Here is a 7,222-nt window from a genome sequence, read left to right on the forward strand (position 1 = left end):
CACCATAGTCCCCTCCAAGCTCATCATTAAGCTCAAGGCCCTGGGTCTGAACCCCGCCCTGTGCAACTGGGTCCTGGACTTCCTGACGGGCCGCCCCCAGGTGGTGAAGGTAGGAAACAACATCGCCACTTCGCTGATCCTCAACACTGGGGCACCACAAGGGTGCGTGCTCAGCCCCCTCCTGTACTCCCTGTTCACCCATGACTGCGTGGCCAAGCACGCCTCCAACTCAATCATCAAGTTTGCAGATGACACAACAGTAGTAGGCTTGATTACCAACAATGACGAGACCGCCTACAGGGAGGAGGTGAGGGCTCTGGGAGTGTGGTGCCAGGAAAATAACCTCTCACTCAACGTCAACAAAACAAAGTAGATGATCATGGATTTCAGGAAACAGCAGAGGGTGCACCCCCCTATCCACATTGACGGGACCGCAGTGGAGAAGGTGGAAAGCTTCAAGTTCCTTGGCGTACACATCACTGACAAACTGAAATGGTCCACCCACGCAGACAGTGTGGTGAAGAAGGCGCAACAGAGCCTCTTCAACCTCAGGAGGCTAAAGAAATTTGGCTTGGCACCTAAAACCCTGTCACAGGAAGGCCAAAAAGATCATCAAGGACATCAACCACCCGAGCCACTGCCTGTTCACCCCACTATCATCCAGATGGCGAGGTCAGTACAGGTGCATCAAAGCTGAGACCGAGAGAATGAAAAACAGCTTCTATCTCAAGGCCATCAGACTGTTAAATAGCCATCACTAGCACATTACAGGCTGCTGCTGCCTATTGAAATCACTGGCCACTTTAAGAAATGGAACACCAGTCACTTTAATACTGTTTACATATCTTGCACTACTCATCTCATATGTATATACTGTATTCTATTCTATAATATTCTACTGTATCTTAGTCCATGCCGCTCTGTCATTGCTTGTACATGTATATTTCTTAAATTCCATTCCTTACTAGATTTGTGTTTATTGGGTATATGTTGTGAAATTGTTAGATATTACTTGTTAGATATTACTGCACTGTCGGAGCTAGAAGCACAAGCATTTTGCTACACCCGCAATAACATCTGCTAAACATGTGTATGTGTCAAATAAAATTTGATTTGATTTGTGTTTGCAAAGCAAGAAATATGTTTGTAAAATGTGTTCATCGAAAAAACCTGTCTTGCTTTTATTTGCTAATCATTTGTTTTTGTTAATGATGACTCATTTGCTTTTTGATCATGACATATCTTTGTGAAACCTATATGGGCATATTTACATACTGTGATTTTTATTTAAAGCTACAATATGTGACCCGTTTCAGGAAACTAGGCATATGTTGCAAATCAGGACTTCACAGGAGAGCCATTTTAATTTTAATTTTAATTTTTTATCAAAATGCATTTTTTGGCAGAAATGCCTTTTGGAACATGTGAACTTTCATGTGCCTTGATAACAAACTTGTATGCCATCTGTAAATACAAATAAAAAAAGTAAATTAGGAGCCTTGTTGGTTAAGCCACAGAAAAAGACAGCAACCTTCCCACTAGCCATGATTGGCTGAGTTAATGAGTGGGCTGGATATGCCGATAGAGGAGTTTGGATTGGTCTGCCATATAGGAGGCTTCTGTATATTTGAGCTGGTCAGTCTGTGTTGATAATCCTGTCAAACGCGGCTTTTAAAAATGTTTTATAGTGTAGTGAAGCTGTATAAGTGTTGCTCTCCACATTCTGGAGGATGGAGTTTAGAAATCAGTGGAATTAGAGTATGATAGCTAAAGAAATTGAGAAAACACCTGTTTCCGGATTACATATTCAAACTAAGGGCAACCATGGCATGGCATCCTTGACATGGAGACGTGTCTATCATGCATGATGATGTATAGGGGTAAGATAGTCTAGCTAGCTACATTTTCAGATATTACACGTTTTGACAGAAAGTGGTTTCATTTAAAGCTAAAGTGTACTGTTAGCTAACGGTACATGTATGACGTTATTATTCGAATCCCAGAGCAGTTTGTTTTGCTAGTTAGCCTAATGTTAGCTAGCTAACATTGAACCTGGTTGGTTAGCTCCCAGCAGATTCATGCAGGTAGTAACTACATTATTTGGCACTATGCTCATTGTTGTTTAACTAGCTGACGTTAGCTGGCTGGCTCGTTAGCTAACGTTACATGATGTGTGTGATCTTACACATTGTTTACCTTGCTAAGTTAATTGTTTACCTAGATAGCTAGCTACATGTCTTAAGCTAAAGTGTACAACATCCGTTGAATATGGCCGGTGTCAGTAAACATCGCAAAAAATCGTAATGAAATTGTTGCCAGCAGAGCTGATTAGGCTGTTTTCATGTTATCCAGAGGTAAACAAATCATCAGCATCAAGTGTGTGCTCTGAACTCACCGAGAGCGAAACGAGCTGGGATGGTGAATGGGTGTAGACAAAGAAGAGCTCTTCACTAGATACCATGGCCATTTTCTCAAAAGTGAGTTTACACATTTTTTTAGGCGACCCAACCAAATTCACATAGAAATTTAAGTTATACATCTGTCATTCTCATTGAAAGCAAGTTTAAGAAGTGGTAGATCAGTTCTGTGTGCTATTGCTATGCTTTCCGTTCTTAAGTTTCATTTTCGCGTCTTTTACTTTCGGTTTTGTACACCAGCTTCAAACAGCTGAAAATACAATATTTTGGGTTATTGAAAATATATTTTGCAGCGGTTTAGATGCGTTGTACTCCAAATTGTTCCATTATCCCAACTGTTACACCGAGAAGATAGAACAACTGCAAAAAAAAACTAGCAGTCGTTCAATCTTCTCGGTGTAACAGTTGGGATAATGGGACAATTCGGAGTACAACGCATTTGTCATCCCTGGATTGAGGTACGTTTTCCGAGCCATATCTCGCGTCGGGCTCCGCGGTGTCTTAATATACACAGGAATGCTGTCGACCCTAGTGCAGCTGTAAGCAAGCAGGTCGGATCTGCTGGCTAGCTACCTAATTTAGCTAGTGTTAGAAATAGCGTAATTCAAATCTGGTATTGGAATAAGAGAAAACATAATCAAGAGATATTCAATCCAAGCTAAATTTATTATATGCAAAATGTATGTATGATGGTTCGTATACGGGCTCACTGAAATACCACGCAGGGCAGACAGAGAACTGATCCATTGTTACAGGCTCTTCTTTAAATACCCTGACAGTGATAGTTCCCGCTCCTTGCTGGGCCTATCAGGGTAGAGACTGAGCGTGGTTTAGACTTACTCAGCCAATCGTTGGCGCACAGGCTGGTCCCAGCCCCTTGGCGCTTTACCGTTGCACACTGTTGCCAGGCATAAGTTGTTATCATCACAACCTGTAGAGTCAGCACCCATAGACACTGTTCCCCTGTACTCTTTGTACCTACGTCCTTGGACGGTTCACAGATCACAAAGAGGCAGTGTTCGTGTATGTGAGACATAAGTTCTTATCTCCCCCTACTCCCTAAAACAGCTCCTCACATTAATCACAGCTTGTTAGGTTAAACAATTTATATCAGTACAGTACAAACCTTTTATGTTAAATCATTAATGCATTCTTTCTAAGCTAGGCATCACATCTAGTTACAAGAAAATAGATCCCCACACTAGTTAGCTTAATAACTATTTCCATAATGGCAGATAAGATTGATATTTGCTGGTGTGACATATTACTTGTTCACTGATTTGGCTATGAGAAATGTCATCATAGCGTTGCTATTTTCCACGGCAAACTAACATTTGTTAAGCAATAAGCACTGCTGGTTCTCTAACAGCTAGCTAGTTAATCTGTTTACAGTGACGATAGGGTCCAGAGGATCCCCATTTCATGGCATTAGTATTGTAAACTTGTCTGTGAAAGTGATTATCTAACTAACTAAACGTTTGAACAGATCGTTGGTTGGTGGAGGGGGCCTTATGTAATATTTTACCTGAAGTCGTGTCACAGCTGGCAATGCAAATACATTATTTCTGTTATGGTCACATTCATAACATAGCTTACACACAGCTGGTGTTTGAGAAGGAGGGGATGTAACTCCACACCAATGCCAACAGGAGCAACTAGGACACCACCATCCCAGGGTTCATCCATATAGTGGAACGGGTAAATTGGGCTTCTCCCATAGACACCATGACAATACTGGTTGATCCAAGACCGATTCTAGTCGTATTCAAAGTGTACTCATCCCTGTGGTGGAAGTCTTTGTCATCAATAACTTTGTTTTGCTTCCTTAGTCAAGCACAGGCCTTTAGCTCATATAGTATGTCATTTTCTGCTTAGCTTTAGGCTATCACACATTATTCTAGACTAGAGTAAGATGTTGCCAGTTTTGGAGTGGAGCGCTCTAGAGGATGAGGGTTGAAATGTGGCAGTTGTATTCTACACTAAAAAGGTGAGTTGTTATGTCCTGTTTAATACACAGACAACATTACTCTGTTTTCTTCATGTGTTCTCTCTCCCTGTTAGGATGGAGAAGGAGGGGTGGAGGACACTAACTATGACCATGGCTATGAGCCAGACTAGGCGGTCAGCACAGTGAAGAGAGACCGAGTCGGAGAGCATCCCCTGTCAAAGAGACAAGTAGGTAGACTTCTGTGCTTATAGTTCCCATGCTAGGCTGTACAGTGTTGATGTCTCCCCCTGTTCAGTGGTCGTTATCCCTGCCTCTGTCGGAGCTGCACTCTCTGCAACGGTCCTGTTTCTCCCTGGGCCCTAACTTCCTGGTTCTGACCAGCAGGCCACCCCCTCCCTCCTCTGCACTTTCACAGCGGGGGCACCAGGGAGCTGCTGAGGGCCCTGCAGCGTCGCATCATCCTGGCCCTGTGAGTAGCAGCAGACAGCTGCTACTTCAAGGCATTTCACTGGCATTTAACTGGACTCTGAACAGTAGAGAGTTTAGCAGCTGGTCTACACTGTACACAACTCTCTTATCATCATGTTTGGAAGTGTCTTTCCCATATTTCCCCCTAATTTCTATTTTTCTAGCTCTTTCTTTCTTCTTTTACGGTCTGTCTATTACTCTCTGCCTCACTCTCTCACCCATTACTTATGTATTTTTATCTTGTTTTCAGGTCACCATTAGATGGGTGTCACTTCCTAGCTCTTTGATGATGGAAATTCCTACCTTGTCTCTGTAAGGATTGTGTGTTGTCAGTATGTTTCTGAAGATGTGTAATGTGTTAGTATGTGACTATGAGTTCATAAACATCTCAATCTCTTTGTTTCCAGAGGTTTATCCAGGACCCTTATGCCACCACCTTTTGGGGGATTCTCCAAGGTCACCAACTTCTTCAAAGGGGCCCGACGACCACCAGATTCCGCCCTCAGCTGACGACAAAACAGGTTTTGAGCTCATCGCCTGTGTAAGTGAGGGGATGGGGGTGGAGATTGTCTGGGCTAGTGATAAGAGTTTACATCTGTGGCATAGATGAAGAAAAGGACCTCACTTTATAGGTTGGTGCTGCTGTCTGTTTAACGTTTCTGTATGCCTCGTTGGTTGACACACATTTGATGGTTAGGTTCTTAACTGTTCTCTTTGTTTTGATTGGATAAAGAGAAACGTGAGTCGGACGGACAGACACAATGCCTTCTTCTCTGTCAACGACAACCCAGGCCTGACTCTTCTCAATGTGGTACCGGTGCATCAAGTCTGACACCAATAGGCTCCTGAACAGCTTCTATCCCAAGCCAAACACTGCTAAATAGCTAACTAAATAGCTGATAAAATGGCTACACAGACTGAGTTGACCCTTGCATTTTATTTTTGCACTGTCTCTATGCACACTCACAGGGCCCTAAACACACTGACACACAAACACACACTTAATTTGCTCACATAATATGCACATACGTTTATACTGACTCTACGCACACCCACTCACATACAATCATTAAATACACTGCTGCTACTCTGTTTATCATATATCCTGATGCCTATTGACCTTACCCCTATACATATCTACCTCTAACACTCCAGTATCCCTGCACATTGTAAATATGGTACTGTAACTGACTTACCCTGTATACACAGAGTACAAAACATTAAGGACACCTGCTCTTTCCATGACAGACTGAGCAGGTGAAAGCTATGATCCCTTATTGATGTCACTTGTTAAATCCACTTCAATCAGTGTAGATGAAGGGGAGGGGACAGGTTAAAGAAGGATTTTTAAGCCTTGAGACATGATTGTGTATGTGTGCTATTCAGAGGGTGAATGAGCAAGACAAAATATTTAAGTGCCTTTGAACGGGGTATGGTAGTAGGTGCCAGGCACACCGGTCCATGTCAAGAACTGCAACGCTGCTGGGTTTTTCACACTCAACAGTTTCCCTTATGTATCAAGAATGGTCCACCACCCAAAGGACATCCAACCAAGTTGACACAACTGTGGGAAGCTTTGGAGTCAACATGGGCCAGCATCCCCGTGGAACACTTTCGACACCTTGTAGAATCCAGGCCGGGCGAATTGAGGCTGTTCTGAAGGCAAAGGGAGGGGTGCGACTCAATATTAGGAAGGTGTCCTTAATGTTTTGTACACTCAGTGTATAGTATGCTTAACTACTTTCTTGTGTTTTCCTTCATTCTATTTCTCGTGTGTTTTTGTTCTACCTTGTTATTTGTAGTATTATATTTTTATTGATTACTGTGTTGGGTTTAGAGCTTGCAAGAAAGGCATTTCACTGTACTTGTGCACGTGACATTAAAACTTGAAACCTGAAAATTGAAACTTATACTTCCTGAACAGTTGATCATTCAGATCCAATAATATTCACATTCTGACCATTTCTACCATGGACAAACTTATGTAGTTACAGTTTCGTTATAATCAAAACACATGCGGTCCAAAAATGCACCTTTTTGATTGGTTTCATATGGAACAATGAATCCTAAACTTAGCCTAAAAAATAACTACCTTTGACGTTGCACCCATGTCCTATAAAATGCAGGTTGAGTAGTTAGACAAACAAGAGTTAGCCTAGCTACCTGCTCTGTGTAACAAACCTGTTCCCCCGCACATTGACTCTGTACCGGTACCCCCTGTATATAGCCTCCCACCTGTTATTTTATTTTACTGCTGCTCTTTAATTATTTGTTATTTTTTTCTTAACTGCATTGTTGGTTAAGGGCTTGTAAGTAAGTATTTCACTTTAAGGTCTACACCTGTTGTATTTGGCTCTTGTGGCAAATAAAATTTGATTTGATTTTGATT

At 42.2% G+C, this 7,222-nt stretch overlaps 1 long non-coding RNA gene across 4 annotated transcripts; it reads left to right on the plus strand.

Annotated features, from left to right (window-relative positions):
* Window positions 1–1,609: 1,609 nt before the first annotated feature.
* Window positions 1,610–5,718, plus strand: LOC121539972. 4 transcript variants are annotated; one of them, XR_005995442.1, is made up of 6 exons: window positions 1,610–1,880; window positions 2,353–2,477; window positions 4,479–4,834; window positions 5,084–5,145; window positions 5,241–5,374; window positions 5,567–5,718. It is a non-coding gene; the product is annotated as an uncharacterized LOC121539972 (long non-coding RNA). The 4 variants fall into 4 exon arrangements; XR_005995441.1 differs by having other exon boundaries at window positions 4,479–4,592; XR_005995440.1 differs by having other exon boundaries at window positions 4,479–5,145.
* The last annotated feature ends 1,504 nt before the right edge of the window (window positions 5,719–7,222 follow it).

This window comes from Coregonus clupeaformis, chromosome 26 (genome assembly GCF_020615455.1).
Source record: "Coregonus clupeaformis isolate EN_2021a chromosome 26, ASM2061545v1, whole genome shotgun sequence".
Classification (NCBI taxonomy): domain Eukaryota; kingdom Metazoa; phylum Chordata; class Actinopteri; order Salmoniformes; family Salmonidae; genus Coregonus; species Coregonus clupeaformis.